The sequence below is a fragment of the Physcomitrium patens genome, chromosome 8 (assembly GCF_059467195.1).
Source record: "Physcomitrium patens ecotype Gransden chromosome 8, ASM5946719v1, whole genome shotgun sequence".
Lineage (NCBI taxonomy): Eukaryota > Viridiplantae > Streptophyta > Bryopsida > Funariales > Funariaceae > Physcomitrium > Physcomitrium patens.
Window position 1 is genome coordinate 2,943,880 of NC_143417.1, and position 21,590 is coordinate 2,965,469.

General features: G+C 34.2%; 1 long non-coding RNA gene across 4 annotated transcripts; it reads left to right on the plus strand.

Moving 5' to 3' along the window:
- Positions 1-15,415: 15,415 nt before the first annotated feature.
- Positions 15,416-18,618, plus strand: LOC141045713 (uncharacterized). 4 transcript variants are annotated; one of them, XR_016504393.1, is made up of 5 exons: positions 15,416-16,077; positions 16,244-16,286; positions 16,453-16,921; positions 17,250-17,284; positions 17,427-18,618. It is a non-coding gene; the product is annotated as an uncharacterized LOC141045713 (long non-coding RNA). The 4 variants fall into 3 exon arrangements; XR_012218086.2 differs by lacking the exon at positions 17,250-17,284; XR_012218084.2 differs by having other exon boundaries at positions 17,250-18,618.
- Positions 18,619-21,590: the final 2,972 nt, after the last annotated feature.

The window sequence follows — 21,590 nt, forward strand, 5'->3', positions numbered from 1 at the left end:
TCTGTGATTGAAGGATTAAAAGGGTGTCTATAGGATTGAGTATGCGGAGTGAATGAAATTTATTGGGTTAATCTAACAAGACAGTCAGTGGATACAAGATCGTAAGTACAAAGCAGTATTGAAGGTTAACAGTTTGGGTTGTACGGGGTTCTCTGTAACGTCTAGAGACCTACCGGCTTGGGCAAAAAGGATTTCAGCAAGTAGTTGAAGGACATTCGTATAGATTTACGGTATATTCTTGCAATCGTTTATATTCCAATAGTCAAAAATCAATAGACTGCTTGAATATTAGTGAATCTCCATACTTCCTTCTACTGCCTGATGCTCGGCGCGTTTTCGAGTAGGAAAGCACGTAATACGACACCGTAATGATCCATCTTTCTTCTTCACAAATAAGATGGGTGCTCCAGTTGATGATTTTGAATGACGAATGAAGTTCTTGGCTAGATTCTCGTCGATGTACTTTCGTAACTCTGCCAACTCCGTTTGGGATAGATTGTAGATTGGGCCAAAAGGTGGATGTGCTCCTTCTTGCAAGTCTATGGCACAATCATATGGTCGGTGTTCTGGTAGTATGTTGGCGTTCTTCTTTTGAAAGACGTCTTCAAAATCTTTATATTGCTCCGGTATACTTGCTGTTGAGATCTTCTTCTCGGTAGTTGTAGCCGCATAAATGACAAATGGAGTGCCTTCCTTAGATGATCTTATAAATGCTCTTGCTCCAATGAATAAGGATTTCTTTTTTCGAGGTTTTTTACTAGGTTTTTTCTTGGGTGGTTTTGTGGGAAAAGTCATCTTCCGCAACCTCTAATCTATCAATGCATTATATTTTTTCAACCAAGAAAGACCAAGAATAATAGGATTTAATGGGGTTCTAATAATATTAAAAATAAAATGACTACTATGGTCTTTAAACGTTACTTCAATAGGTTTTGATTCATGGGTGATGCTACCAGACAATAAAGGTCGCCCATCTATGACCTCAACATGAACAAGTTTTGATTTTTGTACTAAAGGGATCTTATGACGCTTAACAAATTCTTCGTCTAAAAAACAAGCAGATGCTCCTGAGTCTAGTAGTGCTAAGGTTCTCAGTTTTTGAGGGCCGATAAATAGAGGGATTGTAAAACAAAGGGCAGGTTGGGCAGAAAGAAAGGAACCTGATTGTTGTTGGGATATTTCATTGTCCAGCCGCACGGTTCCTACTGTGGCTGGGCATCCTCGTTTTCCTGAACAAATACTCCCCTAGTCTTGACTATGCCTCGATTTTTCTTTTTGGGGCAGTTTCCGACTTTGTGGCCTTCTCCACCGCAATACAAGCTTAAATTTTCCTCCATACATCGCTTTTTTTCTTCTATAGTAAGAGATTTGATACGTAACGCATCAATTTGCATGTCCTCCACCTCTGAATGCGAATTCACACTGCTTGCCGACATAGTTGGAGCATGGTGAATTGTATGTTGTCTTAAGCGTTGGTCTTGGCGACGTTGGAATAGGCGATTATCGCACTTCACAGCTTGGCTAATGGCTTCATTGAGTGTTCGTGGATGAGGAAGAGTTAACAGCAAATCCTTCACATTATCTCTTAAACCCCAATAGAATTGACTCATCAACGCTTCTTCATCCCAATTGATGTTGCATACTAATTGCTTGAAATCCGAAGCATAGACTGATGTAGAACGCATCCCTTGTCGTAGCGACCGGATCTTTGTTGTAGCCCATCGAACCTTATCGTGTTCACCAAATGCTTCCAAAAAGGTTTCGAAGTTGTTTAATATGGATGATCATTTCTCAAACAAAGGAGGAAACCATAATAGAGCTTGTCCCGTAAGTAAGGTTCCAACAAGCCCAACACGTGACTCCTCCGTTGGATATCGTTCGAGTTGTAAAACTGTTATCAACCTGATTTGATTGACGAATCCTCGAAACTTGGAACATGTTCCATCAAACTTATCTGGAAGGCTAACTTGAGGCTCGTTATGTTGTAGAACTAGTGGTTCTTGTCGAACCTGAGGTAAAGTTGTTTCTCCAAGTACCGAAATTTGAGGCTGGTGTAGTTTAGATTGTGCTATCCCAGATACTCCATCATTATGAAGCCTTGCCACCACTCCTTCAATCTCTGCAGTTCTTTGTGATAACGTAGCGAGGGCATTCATAATAGCATCTAACTTAGACTCCGAACTTTCTGTCATACTAATGTCTTGACCTCCGACCATTCTAAAAGAAGGACAAAAATGACTCTACAAGAGGCAATATTGGTTTATAGGAGGGTAATCCACAACCTATAAAATGCCTTAAGAATTTCAAGAAGAGGGGTAATCCACTCTCTCCAAGAAGAATAAGACTCCAATATTGTAACAGAAGAAGTATCAGTTTAGAGGAGGGTAATCCGCAACCTCTAAAAAATGCTAGTATACCTTCAAGTAGAGGAGTAATCCACACTCTACTAAGAAAGAACTAGCTCTGATATCTCAAGTTAGTGTAGTCTCGACAAACTGTCACGGACACAAAATATAGACTTGAAATCTAACAAGAAGTTCAAGAAGAAGTGGCAGAACTAGATTAAACAGATGAGTATAAGAACAACACCAGAAAGATGAGCTAGAACTCCAAGAGATGTGTTGCCGAGACTGAGGAACTCTTCAGCCTCGATCCCTATATATACTCCTACTTAGGAAGCTTCTCGAGCTACTTCTATTAACTAGGAAGCTTCTAGAAGGTTCCAGAGGCTTCTTTTCTAGAAGGTTCTAGAAACTTCTCGAGCTACTTCTATTAACTAGGAAGCTTCTAAAAAGTTCCAGGGGATTTCTTTCTAGAAGCTTCTAGAAACTTCTCTTCTAGAAGGTTCCAGAGACTTCTTTTCTAGAAGCTTCTAGAAACTTCTCTCTAAAAGGTTCCAGAGGCTTCTTTTCTAGAAGGTTCCAAAGGCTTGTTTTCTAGAAGGTTCTAGAAACTTCTCTCTAGAAAGTTCTAAGGAATATGTCCCTAACACCCACATGCCTCATCTTTAAACTTTGTAGAAAAAAGTACTCATCTATTTTCTTATTTACACTTTTGAAGATTGCTTAAGCAAATATAGAATTTTAAAAATTTCACAAATTAAAGACTATTTGTTTTCTAAGATATAGCTTTTGGATTGCTCTATGTATATCTCATCTTTAGATTTTTCATTTAAGAATGTGGTCTATAAATTTATTTAATGAACTTCTAAATCTTTTTGAACTTTTTGAACTACAAAAAGTTCAAAAAGTATAAATATTAGAATTATTATTTCTATTAGAATAAAAGCCTCATTGTAGTCATTGCTTTCTTTTTGCACGTAATCTTTGACAATTAGTCTTACCTTATCCTACTCTGCTATATTATTTACATTGTATTTAATCTTATGAAGCTATTTACATCTAAAAGATTTTAAAATATTAATAGAAATATCAAAATCTACGTTTTATTGTCAATAAGACTTTGATACTCTAAATCCATTTTTTATTTTTTTTATTTTTTATATTATTATTTCTAAGTATCATCTCTTTTCATAATTTCAGCCATGGTAATTTATTCTTTATTGTTTATATGAAAAGTATGTGTCATACAAGCTTAAGATATGAATGATTTAGAAGGCATCTTATCCAATCTTTATTCACTAATTTCTTGCTCATTTGCCAATTCACACGCCTATAATGCAGTAAAAACTTGCTTATACTAAAACATGCACTTTATATTCTAAAATAATGTCTAATTCTTGCATTTATCAACTCCATTTTAATAAGATGTATAAGATGAAGATATTTTTTGTTCAATATCATATTCCACACAAAACTACTTCAAAGCCTTGAATGTATATTTACTTTTATTTTTACTATGTAATTTTTAAATTGCTAAGCATATTTTTTATTCAACCAAAGCTTTTAAAATCTTAAGTATTTTTTTAAAAAAAACTAACTTTTTCTTCTTAAAGTATACAAAATAAATTTAAAAAATCATCAATAAAAGTGAAAAAGTATTTTTTTTTACCTCTATGAAATTTAAGTAGAATTAGATCTTTTATATTAGAATCTATTAATTTTAAGAGTTTAATTGCATATATATATGTTTTTTATTGAAAAAAATATCATAATGTTGTTTGCTATAATAATGTCTTTTTGCAAAATTCTAACTATGTGTACTTACCTAAATGAGATCTAAATAAGGCTTAATGTGAGTCATTAAATTAATTCATTGGTTTTTTTAAGAACAAATTGATGTATGTAAAGTGCCAAATTATAATTATTAGATGAAGGTTAGTTTAGAGGATTCTAAATGAAGAAAAATTAATATTAGTATGAAAAATTGGCAATTATAATAACATAGACAATATGTAATCCTTAAAGGCATAAAATTAAATTCCTTTCATGGGAGAATGACTAAATTTGTACTAATTTTTATTTCTTATTTATTTTATATATTTCTATTAATTCTTTTTCTTCTTCCTTCTTCTATTTGATAGATTCAAGCTTATATTTTCAAAGATAAATATTAGTTTTTAGCATTTTCTTAACTTCATAGAATTGCTAAAATCTCTAAAAATCAATAGAATCATAATTTCTTATAATCCATGATTCTTTAGGAAATTTTAAGTTTATTCTAGTAGTACAACTTTTATAAGTATTTTAATAAAATCTTAATACCATTTGATGACTAACTTCCGATTTTAAACTAATAATTAGCTTTAGGTCATAATTCTTTAAAACTAAATAAATATTATATTTTAGCATAGATTTCGATAAATAAGGAGGCAACTTTGGAATAAAATATATTTTGAATATATTAGTAGTATTGATTTTACTAAAAACATATTTATTGGATAATTATAAGAACTTCTAACTTTAAAGTCACATTTAGATTTAAAAGGCCTTGTAAATTATAGATCTTATTTAGATTCATGAAATCTAAATGGTGGAGATGTAGCCTCTATTTTTAGGGCCTCAAATATGTATATAAAAGAATTAGGCGGCCAAGCCCTCTATCTTCTTCTTTTTGTTGATGGACAAAGCCATGCTAATTTTTTACTTGATTTTGTAAGAGGCTGGGTTGTTCCAATTTTTTTCTTTTAATTTTAGAAATTAGATATTGAAATTTTAGAAAGAAGTAGTACTTATTTTTGAATTTTTATAGAAATAAAAATCTTTGAATTTGAAATTTTTATGATGAAAAAATTTCTAATTTAGTAAAAGGTGGTATTTTGCCTTTACAATTTGATAGCTTCATTTTAGAAGACTTTTCATCATTGTTCACAAGCTATAAATCAACAAGAATTAGTATACAAAATAGTTGATGAAGTATAGTTTTAAAAAAGTTAAGAATCAATCATATTGAAGTCAAGGTGTAACCAAGGCATGATTTTTGAAGATAACATCAAAAGAATGGAGGAAGCCCAAGGGCTTAAATTTTAGAAAAAATGTTCTTTTTAGAGATAGAATTTTATTAAGCTTATGTCAATAAAAGACAATCAAAGATGAAGATTTGATGCTTAATTTAACAGAAAGAAGTCTGCTACCTTACCAAATTAAAGCATCAACTTTAAGGAACAATATTAGAATCATACAACTAAATTTTAAGGAAAAATTTAGAAAATAGATATATCTTTAAGTCTTCTTTCTAAGAAGATTAGTTAAATTAAATTATAAATGATAGATTAGTCTAAATTAAATTATAAAATAAAAAATTTAATACTTTATCAAGCCTGAAGACTCTTTAATTTACTAAGAGTTGACTTTGGTATTGCTATTTTGAATACTCAAAGTTCTTCATTATCAGTCTCAAGTTGTACTAGTTTCTGAAGCTCAATCTTTCAACTATTCTAAAAATTTGTTCCTATATACATTCATTCTTGCCACATTTTATGTTCTCTTCATGATTTCTTCTATTTCCAAAGCTTTTTTCAATTGTTGCTTTTTTGCTCTAGCATTTTGTGTCAAGGACAAGAACATAATAAAGACAAATAAATAAATGACATTTCTTTCAAAGAAAGATGACAAAATAGAAATAATTTGATATGTATATTAAAAAAGAAACAGGAATGGCTATTGCCAAAAGACAAGAAAATTAGAGACCCTTGAAACTAGACTAGAAGCAAGAAAGGAGTTGACAAGATTGAAAAAGGCTTCACTCTTATCTTTATATATACTATCTTATTAGGGGCTACGTGGCAACATTCTATAGGACCTTCAATATGTGTTGACTTTGTAGGACACATGCCTTGACTTATAACACAAGTTTTTTTACGTGTGGTCTACATAGTCAGCTTGGTCTTCAAGCTAATAACATGTGTGGCACATGGCCAACTTGTTGACCACGTTTCTAATCCAAAAAGTCAATTAAAGACACCTACAAAGTCAAAGCAACATCTATGAAGCTTTTAGAAAGTTCCATATCAAATACTTATTTTTACTTACTTTTACTTACTTCTTCCTACTTATATATATAATTATTGGCTTACATGTGTATGTTTGTGACATTACCCCCCTTTCTAGGGACGAGTTCCACGAGGAGCTGTAATCATATGTTGAGGAAATCTATGATGCGACAAATTATATTCACCACATATTCTTATCTTTATTCTCTTCAAAGATGATTGATAGGGCCTCTCAACCATAAGTAGTGTCCTATACCATGGGGGAAAGACCATCCAATTATTTGATTATTGTTGAGGCCTTCATAACTTCCTTCGAGTAAAACATTTGAAACACTATCGGGAGTTATTCCTATCTCTAGTAAAATCACCAAACATCAGAAGTCCCTTCCAAGGTCATGATACCAAACGCATTGTATTTCTCCATCTATTCAAAGAAGAATATGTCGTTATTGAAGTTCTTCATCTCGATTGTGTCATCTTGAAGGTTAAGACAATCATAATGTCTCGTCTAGTAGATCAACAAATGAAGGCTCTTGTGTGGAATCCACTGGTTATTGGTTTTCCATCTCCTGAGCATTATTACTACAAAGAAGCTACAAACAAGGATTGAAAGTAGAATGATATCTTGCCTAGATGTTGTTTCTTTTATAAAGAAGGTTTTCATCTTCATTTTGATAGATATTGTCGATGAAAAGCCTCCACCACCTTTAATGCATTTGCAAGATTTTTTACTGGCTTTCATGTGCGTTCACTAATATCATATCCGTGCCAATAGACAAGATATTTCAATTTATTTTGGCGTTGCCTTAAATCTAAGACTTCTTCCACTTCAAACTCTTCATTATTGTCCACTTCTACAGGAGGAGGTGGAACTTATCTTCTTCTTGGTATGTCCACTATCTTGTATGATTCAAGAAGAGACACGTGGAATACTAGATGGATTTTCATTGACTCCGGTAGATGTAAACGATATACAACTGGATTGATTTGTATAGAAATAGAAAATGGTCCAAGCCTTCGATAGTCCAACTTGTCACAAAGATGAGTAGTCTTGATATTGCAACGAAGTAGCCATATCTTATTATCTAAGTGAAATGGTGGTTATTCCTTTTTATAGGCATCCACATTGACCTTTTGTTGTTCTTGAGCTTCTTTTAATTGCACCTTCATCGTTGCATGTAGCTTTAACAAATGAATTGCCAAATCTTTTGCAGCATAATTATCAACTTTTGAAAAGTCAAAAGTATCAAGTCATAGATGATAACCATAATTGACAAAGAAAGGTGTTATTTTATAGAAGAATGTATTGTGTTATTATAAGCAAAGTCTGCCAATGGTAAAAGAGTTGTCCAATCATCTTGTTAGTAGTTAATGATACATCTTAAATACTGGTCCAAAACTTGATTCACACGCTCTATTTGTCCATCAGTTTGAGAATGGAATGTTGAAGATAGTTTTATATCCACTTTTAAAATCTTGAAAAGAGTCCACCAAAATCTTGATACAAATTGAGTTCTCCTATCTCATATAATTTACTTCAGTTATCCATGATAGCAATAGATATTGTCAAGAAAGAGCTTCGCTGTTTCTTCACCTGTGATAGATTTTGTACATGGTGCAAAATGTGCCATCTTGGTAAAATGATCTACTATCATGAATATAGAGTCATAAGAACATGAGATTGGAAGATCTGTGATGAAGTCCATAGAAACAGAAGACCATGGTTGTTCTGGAATGGATAATGGCTGAAGAAGTCCAAAAGATCGATGATGAGGAGTTTTTGATCTTGAGCAAATATCACAAGATTGTACAAAATCTTTGACTGCCTTCCACATTTGTGGCCACCAAAAATCCCTAGATATCAGCTGCAAAGTCTTATTATATCCAAAATATCCTGCTGCTGGAAAGTCGTGATGAGCTTGAAGAATAAGTAGACGTGCTTCTTTTTCTGGAATAAAAAGGCATCTTTCAAAATAGAATAAGTTCTTCTTGAATTCAAATTTAGAGGGATCAGGGGATTTAGAAAAATTATTCTTAATATCGTGAACAAGAGGGTTTGAAGACATACTTAATTGGACTTGCTTAAGAAAAGTTAAATCAACAGTCAATGTTGATTTTATTGCTCGAAGATGAAATTGCTTCGGCTTAAAGAGAACTGTTCTTTGTTCCTCAAAAGCTGCATCTCTTTCTTTTGGTGCAAGATAAGAACGTCTAGACAAGGCATTGGACAAACCTTGTTATTTTCTTGGTTGATAAGTAATGATGAACTCGAATCTTGATATATACATGCTCTAACAAGCTTGGCGACGATTTAATTCGCATGTTGACATGAAATACTCGAGATTCTTGTGATCCGTATATATGATGACTAGACTAGAAGTGCCTTCTAGATAATGATGCCATTCTTAAAAAGAATCCACAATTGTAAGAAGTTCTTTGTGATGGATCTCATAATTGATTTGAGAATTTTCTTAAATGAAAGGCTACTAGATGAAGTTTATCATCTGTTCCTATTTGTGACAAAATCGCAACTAGGGCAAAGTTTGATGCATCTGTTTCCATAAAGAACGCTTTGGAAAAATCAACACTATACAAGCTTGATGAAGAAACAAACGCTGCCTTTAAAGATTCAAAAGCAACTTCCGCTTCCTGATTCCATTGGAGTTTGTCTTTACAAGTCAAACATGTAAATGGAGTTGCAACTCGAGAAAAGTCCTTAATAAAGATCCGATAGTAGTTGGCAAATCCCAAAAAGTATTAGACATCTCTTACCGTTTTAGAATCTTTCAATCTATAATAGTTTGAACATTCTTAGGATCCATCATAAGTCCATCATTTGAAATGATGTAACTTAAGAATTTGACTAGAATAATCTGGAATACATACTTTTCTATCTTGGCATAAAGTCCCGCATCTCTTAATTTTTGTAACACGACGAACATGAAATTCATGTACTTCTAGATTCTTAGAATAGATCAAGATGTAGTCTAGATAACAGACTATAAAATCGTCCAAAAACTCTCGAAAAATATCATTCATAAGATGTTGCAAGGCTGTTGGTACATTTGTAAGTCCAAAAGGCATGATGTTGTATTCAACATGTCCATACTTAATTCGAAACGCAGTTTTTCATTCATCTCCTTCTTTGATGCGTACTAGATTGTATGCTCTCTGTAGATCTATTTTTGTATAGATCTTAGTTTGATTCAGCTGATCAAAAAGTTCAGATATTAAAGGTAGTGGATACCCGTTCTTGATGGTAATCTTGTTGAATCCTCGATAATCAACACACATCCGCAATAATCCATCTTTTTTCTTCACAAATAGAATTGGAGCTCTTGCCAAAGATTTAGAATGGCATATGAAATTCTTGGCTAGATTTTCTTCAATATACTCCTTGAGTTCAGTCAACTCATTTTGTGATAAACTGTAGATTGGTCCGAATGGCAGTTGTGCTTCTTCTTGAAGGTCAATTGAGCAATCATAGGAACGATATTTTGAGAGTGTATCCGCATTCTTTTTTTCAAATACATCTTGAAATCCTTAATATTGGCTTGGAATGCCACGTGAAGTCTTTGCACCATTAGAAACAGGTGTGGCATAAATAATATATGGTGATTCTTTTATTGCAGCATGCAAGAACGCTTTTGCACCTATAAATATGGCTTTAATTGAACTGGACTTATGACTCTCTACTTGATTAACTACACTGATAGTTATACTTTTAGAGAAAGTAAGAGTTCGAAAAATCCAATCTATTTGAGGGTTGTATTTTTCTAACCACGATAAACCTAAAATAATTGGATTAGAAGGAGATCTAATGATATTAAATACTACAAAGCTATTATGACTATTGATTATGGCTTCTATACGAAGGGCTTTGTGAATAATATCTCAAGAAGACAATGGACGACTATCTATGACTTCTACATGAATATGTTTATTTTTCTTTACTAAAAATATGCTATATCTTTTAGTAAATTCTTCATCTAAGAAACACATTGCGGCTTCTGAATCTAACAAGGCATAGGCTTTGTAATGTTTAGGTCCTAAAATAATATTTAATATAAAACAAGGAGAGGGTTCTAAGAAGAGAATATGACCTTTATTAGATGTTGTGTAAGGTTCTAGCCTCACGGTCCCTATTATAGCAGGACAAACTCGTTTTCTAACATATTGTCTTCTTTGACAGTCATACTCTTTATTTTGTGGTTGCATTATTCTTTGGACAATGTTGAGCAATGTATTTTGGTTCTCCATAATATTAACATAATCCTTCTTGACGTCGACGAGTCTTTTCTTGTTGAGTAAGAAGTTTGAAACGTACTGCATGAATTTGCATATCCTCTACTTCCAAATGTATGTGTCGAAGAGATGTTGGTGTTTCTATTGAATTATAGTTACGTTAAGTCCACTTGTACGGTTCTTAGATCTGAATTCAAAAAGGTAATTGTTGCACTTTACATCAAAGTCAATTGCTTGACTAAATGTTTGAGGATGAAATAAGTTGAGCATTAATTTTTTTACCTTATATTGTAATCCGTAGAAAAATTGGCTAATAAGTGCAGCATCATCCCACTTGATATCACTTGGAAGTTGTCGAAATTGTGAAGCATACAACTTTACTGATCGATTGACTTGTCGTAAAATATGGATCTTATTGGTTGCAACACGAATTGCATCATGTTCCTCATACATGGATCGAAACTCTGCTAGAAGAGCCTCTAGATTATCCAATATTAGATCTCGTCGTTCAAGAAAAGATAAAAACCATGATAATCCTGAATCTGAAAGAAACGTACCAATAAATCAAACTTGCGATCCTAGAGTTGTATAACTTTGGAGTTGAAGTTCAATCACAAATTGTACTTCATTGATAGATCCTCTCAACTTTGATATGGTGCCATCAAACCTCTTGGATAGGGCAATTCTTGGTTCTTTAGCACAGGTAGGGCGTTCTATCATAGGAGAAAGCATATAATTTGGTGCAGATGTTGAAGCAGCTCCAATCATTTCTATATCTTCACTTCTTATCAATCTTATTGATCCTTGTGGTAGTAAAATGAGTTGATGCATCGCAAGCATTAACTCCCTTAATTGCTCTTGTATTTGTGCCAGTGCACTCTTCATTTCAACAAGTTCTGCCATGATAACACTTAGAAAAGAGATGTCTAATATCGCTTAAGACAAATAGAAGAGAGGACTTGAGAACAAAGAAAATACTAACGACAATATCAGTTTAGAAGAGGGTAATCCGTAACTTCTATTATGCTCATGTCTTATCTACAAAAAGAAGTAATCTACTCTTAATCAAGATTAGATAAAGCTCTGATATTGTAAGTGTACACTTGTCAATCTGTCAAGGAGAAGAACATAATAAAGACAAATAAACAAGTGACACTTCTTTCAAAGAAAGATGACAAAATAGAAATAATTTGATATGTATATTAAAAAAGAAACAGGAATGGCTATTGCCAAAAGACAAGAAAATTAGAGATCCTTGAAACTAGACTAGAAGCAAGAAAGGAGTTGACAAGATTGAAGAAGGCTTCACTCTTGTCTTTATATATACTATCTTACTAGGGGCTATGTGGCGATGTTCTATAGGACCTTCAATATGTGTTGACTTTGTAGGATACATGCCTTGACTTATAACGCAAGTTTTTTTACGTGTGGGCCACAAAGTTAGCTTGGTCTTCAAGCTAATAACACGTGTGGCACATGGCCAACTTGTTGACCACGTTTCTAATCCAAAAAGTCAATTAAAGACACCTACAAAGTCAAAGCAACATCTATGAAGCTTTTAAGAAGCTTCCATATCAAATACTATAGAATTAACTTACTTTTATTTACTTTTACTTACTTCTATTTATTTATATATGTAATTATTGGCTTACATGTGTATGTCTATGACATTTTGTTAAACTTCAAAGGCTCATGTTCAAGGGGTTTAAAATTCCTCTCAAATTGATTCATAGAAAATAAAGCTTCTTCGAGATGATCAAGAGCCTATAATATACAAACATCCTTAGATAATTTACTCAATTTATAGATGTCAAATAAAGGTCATTTATATTCTTATTATAATTAGGTATTCTATAAAAATATTTTAATAATATTTTTTTTATAATTTTAATAGTTTGATAAAAAAAATCTATATTTAAAATATTTAATACTATAAATCTAAAAAAATCTTATTGATGTGTATAAAAATTCTAAACCAAAATTATCTCATAGTTTTAGAAGTTTAAAATTAATATTATTTAATATAAAAATTATTTATTTTAAAAATAATTTTAAAAATAATAAAAATTTATTTATTTATTAAATATTTTTTTAAATAAGTAAAATTTTCTTTATTTTCTTTTTAAAAATTTTATTTTTAGAATTAAATTTTATTTAAATTTAAATAATTTTTTAAAATAAAAAATATATAATTATAATATTTAGATATTTTATTTTTAATTGAAATAAAATATATGTTTAATATTTTAATATTATCTGAATTTTTTTTTAACTTAATATTATTAAAAAATATTTAGCTATCATTTTAAATATTATATTTATGTGTATAAAGTAGTAATTCAAAGATTAATTTTTTTTAAATTATTAATCTTTTTTTTTGTTTAAAGCTTGATATCTTGAATTCATTAAAATTAACCTTTTCATTGAATCAAATTCTAAATTATAATTGATAAAAATGCTTTAAAATAAATAATTATAAATATATTTTATTTTTTAATTTTAGTAAATTATATGATATCTAGTACAAAATTTTATTTAAAGTTTTAATTTATCTATTTAAATTAAAATTAATAATCTAAAAAAATAAAAAATACCATAGCTTTGGAAATTTCAAAAATTTGATAGTAAAGTACACTTATTTATAAAATTTATCTGGATTTTTTTTATAAAAAGTAATTTTATCTTTTATGAGTTATAATTTATCATTGTTTCTACTCTTAAATTTAAGAAGGTAATTTATAAAAAATTTAATTTAGAATATAATTATATAATTATAAATATATTAAGGTACTTTTGAAATTATAAATTCAAAATATAACTTAAATTTTATCTCTTAATACTACTCAATATAGTAGATAAATTATTATAGTTATTTAAAAAAAATCTACATTTTTACTTAGAACTTGGATTGTTTAGATAGATGAAGTTTAAATAAATACTCAATTGCCAATGAAAAGAAATAGCCTTTAAATTATTTTTTAATTATTAATTTTAAATTTCAAATCACTTGAATCTTTTATTATTTTAAAAAATTTAAATCTCAGTTGACATATTTAAATGTAAAATAATAACCTTAATTGATTTATTATTTTTATATATTTAAGTGCTTTATAACGGTTTATTTGTGGATTAAATTTGACACACAATTTAAGAGTGATTTTACTCTTTATTTGTTTTCGTGCACACATTTTACAGTAAAAGAGGTGTAATTGGCTAAAACTTTGTTAAGTATCTATGTCAATCACAAGTTGTTAATTGTTTTTTAGTAGATGTATCTATATATGTTTGTTCTATCTTATTTTTATGTATAATTTTAGCTTTATGCATGATTTAAGTAATGATTTGGACTCTATATTTCAGCACACAATGCTAATGTGGCTATGTATGTGGATGTGTTCTAACTACTAACTTGTTGTAGAAATGTATTGGATTTTTCCCAAATTAAAATATGTAGTGTGGTGGACTTACTTCTCATGTAATTAAAGCTGCTCCCATGCAGGTTCTACAGAAGAGGGTAAGAATAACTTTGTAATCTTTTCTTAGTAAGGAATGAGAGGCCTTGCCTCTTGAAGCTTAATATTTTTCTTATTTGGTGGGTCTTTATGGTATTTTCTAAACAATTTTTAAAGATTTTAATAACTCAAATAGTTAACTTAGCAAAATTGCAATTGTGTGTGTATGTTGTTTCAGATTTCTATATAGCAACTACGTCCTCTATTTGTTTATTTATGCATGTGAATTTATATTTATCTTTTAACATTGTTTATACTAGCATCAATCATTTTGTGTTTTAATTTTAGATACAAAAATGTTATATTTCTTGAATTTGTAAGTGCACAACATAACCTTAAAAGAAATTTATGGTATTTGGTGATATTTTTAGAATTACTACTATATTTGAAGAAAATTTATTTTTTTATTTTAAGATATTTATAAAATATTCAAGAATAATAACATGATATAGTAGATTATTGATCAAAATATAAGACAACATTAATAGACTAATAAACTTTATAACTATCCTTAACCTAAAAATAAATCCTCCAATATGCCAATCACCTATATACATATCTTTAAAAAATATATTAAATTTAAAAATAAAAAAAACTTATAATTTAATATTTGTTTCTTAGGGTTTCTTGTTATAAAAAAAGTGATATTTTTTATATTTACTATTTGTAAGAACAACTAAAGTTGTTTCAATTATGTCAACATCTCTCTTATTTTCTTGTCTTACTTTGAAATTCCTTGGATTTTATAAATAAAAATAATAATTTTTTGTTACATTAAAAGCATAAATATTTTTTTGATGTTATGTATTTGTCATTTTACACACACTAACTGTATAAAATCAATATATGAGTAACAGTAGCAATGTCAGATAGCTTTAACAATAATTGCAAAGAAATCAACTCAGGGCTTCCATCAAAGTAATCATAATAGCATCACATGCAAGGTGGAAAAACTCCAGGCAAATTTCCCACAAAACCGTTCCATGGAATCCCTTTAAACGGTTTCATGTAAGAACTTGGAAGATCATCATAAAGGATCACCAGTCAGTAGGCAGAAAACACAAACAATTTACTAAAAAAAGAGACAGCAGCAGGCAGGGGAGTGATCCATATGACACAGGCAGGTGCAGAGAGAACCAACCTGCAACAAATAAAGGTTCCAATGACCAAGCCAACCAAACCAAACCTAACCCAGTGGGCACAACCCAACACAACACTAGTGCACTGGCTGACAACGCACCCCTCATGCTCACACAAGACTTGCGTGCCCACGCCCACACAGGATAACGATGGCGTCCTGGCTCTCATATCCCCCTCACAACCCAACCCAACCCAGGGAATAGAAGAACACAATGCTTCCCTCTGCATAGCATTCATTCATTCATTCATTCATTGCTGACAAAGATTGAGAAGATACAGTGTGACTTGTGAGAGCAGTGCTTACATTGCTTACTCGCTGTCATCTCCGCTGATCCACCCATTCACAGTGGATATGGGTCTCTTGAGGGATTGATTTTGTTAAGCTTGCGGCTGGCAGCTGCACGCTAAGATTCTTGGCTTAAATTACAGGTCGCAGGTTGGTTGTACAGTGGGCTCGTGTTCCGAGAGCTAGCAAGGATGGTTTCTGCTATGGACAGCACATAGATTCAGTATCGCGGGGTTTGAATTGCAAGCTTGGAGGGATGCAATTCTCCTGATGCCACTTTGGTTTCGTTGAGAATAGCTTTGATCAAATCCCTTCGGAGTAGTTGTGACAGCGGTCTTCAACCTGCGACCGCGCGAGCGAAGCCTTGCCTCTTCGTCGCAGATATCACCTTGAGATCTACGCTGTCGGGGGGTCTTCCGAGTGAAGACTCTGCAAGCGAGCTGCATGCAGATATCCTCAATTGCGACATTGCTGAGGACATGAAGAACCTCAACCTTGACTTGGTATTGCCATACTTTCTCCCCTTTTTGTGCAATTTTGTGACAGGCGTATCCTAACGCACCACTACTTTAATCCATTCTATCCCTATCTTTCGTAGTGTCTGGAACTGGCCCACAGCTCGTAAAGCATTGAATTTCGACTGTTAATTTATGCGTTTCCGATTGGCAGGTTCACAACTTGAGTGAGCCAATCTGTGCGAATGACACTCAAGGTAAACCTGCGATTCAATTTGGGACTTCGATTGAACCTCTTCTCATTCCAGGTCTTTGCCTGAATAACAATTCGCATGTGTGCAAACACAGTCGTCCACATTCTTTCAAAGGCTAGTTCATAACCTAGAATAGAAATCCTTACATCCTCACATTTGTCCATTGCAGCCGTTATTTTCCTCGGCCCCACTATTTGGCACTGCGTCATCGAAAGAACTGCTCGACATGAGGGACAAACGTGAGAGAGCGCTCTACTCCATCGTCCCCATTCAATGCTCCAATCTGAGCACAAGAGACATGCACCACATCCCAGAGCAATGGCGAAACCTCCTTCTGTGACGCCATCGACATGAGCAGATTCCTCGAGTTCGAGTTTGACCATCCACTGCTTCTCTCTGTCATACTTTCCTTCATGGCTGAGTTTTCGATTGCATCGGCTAGCTTTATATATCAGCGTGCCTTTGGCATCAACGGACAAGGCTATGGCGGATTCGGCCAATTTCAGGGGCTGGATCATCCGGGGTGGAACAAAGCAGTACCTAATTCCCATGAAGCCCGACCAAGCTCCACGCGAACCTCTTACTCGATATCGGCTCACCAGATCCACGATCCATCGATCGGCTACACCAAGGAATAGGTAGCTTGAAACCATTGCACAAAATCCAAATTCATTTCTGAGCCTTTAAATTTGCATGCTGGACGGTAATGTTCAGTTTCTAAATGTTAAGCTTCTGTATGATTTCAAGGTCTACCTGATTGAGTCTTGTTGTCCATGCGAGAGAAAGTTGCATGTGGAACCCTGGACGTCCCTAGCGCTTGCGTTGCTCTCGCAGTGTCTGACAATCAGGCACAAATTATTTCTTAACTCTTTAAGAATTGTTAGATCTATTCTCTCGTGAGATTGTGCTCCGTGCTCGTTCTGAATTCCGTGAGATTTCGTGAGATTGGTGGTGGTGGTGGTGCAGGGCAGTCGTCGCAACGAAGGAGGATCTCGAATTAGGTCATACCTCATCACTCGAGATGACATGCCTTCTTGCCCTTCGTGAAGGCGGCCTTGCCACCCATACGACCCTCTCCGCCTCTTAATTCTTACACGGATCGCAGCTTGTTTATTTTAGTTAACACGATACACTTGTTGTCAGTTTTGCAGATGGCAAAATGAATACAATAGACAGCACGAGCTCTTCGGCGCAACAGACTTCATTTCAAATCTCGCCTCATGATTCGCAAAATGAGCATCATTCAATTTCGCAAGCGTCTTGCCTCTCGGATAGAACGGGTTGGTAAGCTTGATGATATTATATCTGATTTATTTCACTGGAACGAAGTTTTCTTAAATTTTTTTTAAAAAAAAGAAGAAGAAGAAGAAGAAGAAGAAGAAGAAAAGGTCGGAATACAGCGGATATAACCTTCATTAAGTTAATATTCGATCAGGACCACATCTCCGACGAAATCCTCAAAAAAAATAAAAACAGGTTTCCGAACCTCTCGTCTCTCGTCACCAACAGCACCTGGAACCTTCAGCGTCTCGCCACGACGTTCGTTGACAACCCGGAACTTATTACTCAAGAAGAATCCCCCCAAACTTCGGCGAGGAAGTTGAAACTGAGCTGTCCACAGCCCCTGGTCCCACCAAAAGAGGAAGAAGAAGGAAAAAACACACGCCAGGTATTTGCACGAAACAAAAACTTATAAGGCAACGCCGAGAACACACATTCAAACTGCCTTAAAGCTTCTTTTGTCATTTTACGTAGTAGGCGACACAATCTACACGCTCAACGTTGGACCCTACCATGTCGATCATTACCAATGCTACTCATTGCTCTCAGTATTGCTCGCGGTGGCTTCAAACCCTCTTAGGCGGCGAAGGCCAACGCAAAGGAATATAAGAATATTCCTGGGGGGGGTCGGTAACCGTGGTCATGCAGCGGTAACCGGCCTTGAAGAGACCGTGGGTTGGGGTGGGGGAGCTGGAGTGTGAATACAGTGAAGGAGAAAGGGGGCTAAGGGTAGTGGGTAATAGTGGTAGTAGTACTCTTGGCCTCATATATTGTCAGGCAATCTGGATTGTAACGAACCATTTTTTGTGTGGAATCACGTGATCTTCCCCATCATTTGCAAATGGGGGGATGCAAAAGTCCACTGTCCTGGTTGGGGCCCTCAAAAGCATGAGTAGAAAAAGAAAGGAAGAGGGTGTGGGCACAAAAGACCTGTCTTCATCACCCATCCCTGTTTGTTTCTCCACAACTGGACTCAGATATTTAGCTTGCCTTATTTTTATTGTATATATGTATGTGAATACAGACGGCTGGACGGATGAGACTTGGGATAAAATTTTGTATTTAGCTGTGTTTTTTTAATTGTATTTTTCTCTTTTTTGTGAATGTGGGATTGCTTTCACTGCAAGTTGTTGCAGCCTTCAATCACTGCAGCTTCTTTCATCATTGTCATGCACAGTTATACTGATGATGCACCCAGGTTATGAGAGTCATTTGCTTTTTAGGAAGTCGGTTTGGAAGTGCCTGTCTTTTAGAAGCTTTGACTTGCCTGGAACAGGGGTTCAGCATTCATTAGATAAATTCACTTGCATTGAAGCTCATTTGGAGTATATGATTCCATGTTCATGAAGGTATGTTTGGGTGTTGATGAGAATGGCACTCTAAGAATTGGGTTGATCACAATATAGTTCAGAACCTACAATGGGTGCTATTGGGTACAACTACACTTTGTGGATGTACAAAAAAAGACAGCAACTAATGGATAGACAGCATGGGTCTTGTATTCATGCTTGAACCACACAAAAAAAAAGAAAAACAAAGAAGCACACAGACAACAAAGAGATAAAGAAACAAGCCAACAAGAGTGATTTTTTATTATAATAATTTAAAGAATGTTAAGGAGGTTATTATGGGAGCAGTGGTACACCATTGGTGGAGACATTTACATACATACTACACCACACAAGCACATCTAGTCACTTTTTGATGGCTCAATAGGGTCTTCACTTTTCTGCATCATTGTGTCCATTTTACATCATTGAAAGTGAGGCTCCCAAAATAGAAATGCTCACCAATGGATGCTTTGCCACATGGTGTGAATAACTTCCACACTTCTTGTTCTTGTATATTCACTGACCCATATTTGCAATGTGCAATGTTTTGCAGTGTGCAATGTGTGTAGGGTAAGGCAACTCCACATGACCTCCACTCACATTCAACATCTTCACTCAAACATCTTTGAAACTTGTTCAATGCACCCTCTCTTCCACCATCAATGCTGTAGTTCCTGATAGTGTTTGAACATACAAGCTCACCACTGCTATTCAAACCAACTATTGAATCTAGTGTTGATGCACTCATTGGGTTTTACAAAGCCACAGTAAGGAGGCAAAATTTTCCTGTACCTGCCCCCACATGTAGACAGGCATGAGCACTGCTTGGCACTTGTGTGTAGCTACAGTGGAATATTTCCAAGCTCAGTCGCAAGGTGTTTCAAAGTATGGCCCCCTTTGGAGGGGACCAGTGGAACACACTCAGCACTGTTTAAAAGGGACAGTCAGAAACTGCGAACGCCATGAATTTTTTTTACTGGTGCCCAACCTTGGAAGCAGGTGGATGCAACAAGGTTGGGAAAAATCTGTGATGCCTTGCATTTGTCACACTCAAGCCAAAAGCCACAAAAGCCCAGAAATCTACCTAATGAGAGATGGAGCAAGAGTGAGCAGACACAAGGCTTTACCTGGATGGATGCTTTCTCTGACAGCAGCTGCAGCAATAAGAGTTATCATTGACAACTCCCTCTCAGGCTGCACCAAAAGGTATAATATTTGGGCAGAACCCCAAGGTCTGAATCAGGAACTAAAAGAGCCTTTTGCTGTCATTCCCTGCAATAGCTTGTTCACCCACACAGACGATAAACTTCAGGAATAAACTCTGGCCTTTGTTCTTCAATTTTTCTCTTTTCTCTGGCAGTGCGCAGCAGGAAAATATTTCTTCGTTGAGCCACTTGCCCACTCTGCCCCTTGTGGAAATTTTGTCTGCCCACCTGGAACCCTTCTGGGAAGCAGTCTAGTTCTGGTTGGACTGAAACTGCACAACTTTTGGCCTGTCATTTGATAAAACAGTTAATGAGACAGGAAACTCATCTGGTAACCTTTCTTCTTCTTATTTGACACAAATAGAAGAATTTCTCTATTGCAAGTAAGATAAGTTACATATCCCCAGCCAGGTCTGGCCAGGGGGTTAGATTACAGTAAAGAAAAAAAAACCTATCTCCTACAGCCTTTCTTACCGTGATAACTTCCATTCTGGCTTGTTTACCCTCCACCTTGCCACCACTTGGTTCATACACCGCAGTTGGTGAAATTGTTTAATGAATTCAGCTGCGTGAAGTGATCTATATTTCATGATCTCCTACATTCTAAACCACACATTCCTTCCATAGTCTACCAATTGCAACCATATTTGATGATATACTTGTTCCTTTGTCCAAAACACTCTGTTGAATACAGCATCATTTTGCTGAATCCACAAAACCCATATAACAATCCTTTGTATCAATAACCAGATTTGAGTGACTTTTTTTTTATATTCCCTAGGGATCTGATATGCAAATACACAATGTATCCATGATGGAGCAAATTGTATATGTCAAATTCCTTGGATATTTCCTCTCATAGTAACAAGCCATACTCTTTATGCTTCAGTCCTATGGCCCAAATTGTTTGTAATTCTATTGTCCCTGTGCCTTTATCTCACTTGTTGAATGGTAGTTGAGATGAATAGTTGGAGTAGGTGAATCCTCCATCTTCATGTTTTAGATACGGAATCACATTTCCAAAATCTATGTAATATTGTTTCTCACACTCCACACATGCACATAGGATAGCACTCATCTATTTCTATGTTAACTTGCCTTTGCCACAAGTTCAATGCTATTGCCTTGTGCTATGTTTGCTAAAGAAGACCTGCCTCCTTCCTTGGTCTTTCTGCATCCCAAATGTTAATTCATTTGAGTTTGAATCCTTACAGGAGTATGCCTTCCCACTTTTGTGAAATTACACTTGCTACCACATGCCACTTCTTGAAGAAGGTGCAACCAAATTGGGCAGAATATTACATAAATGGTATTTGTCCAAACCACTAATATCAGCCGTGGTTCCATACCAATTGATTGATCCTTCCGTAATATAGATAGATTATCTCATTTTTTGCCCTCTTATTATTGAAATGATTCTTACCTATGATGTACTTGTTTGTTTTTTTGTTTGTTTTTTTTTGTTTGTGGATTCATAATACAAGTCTTTT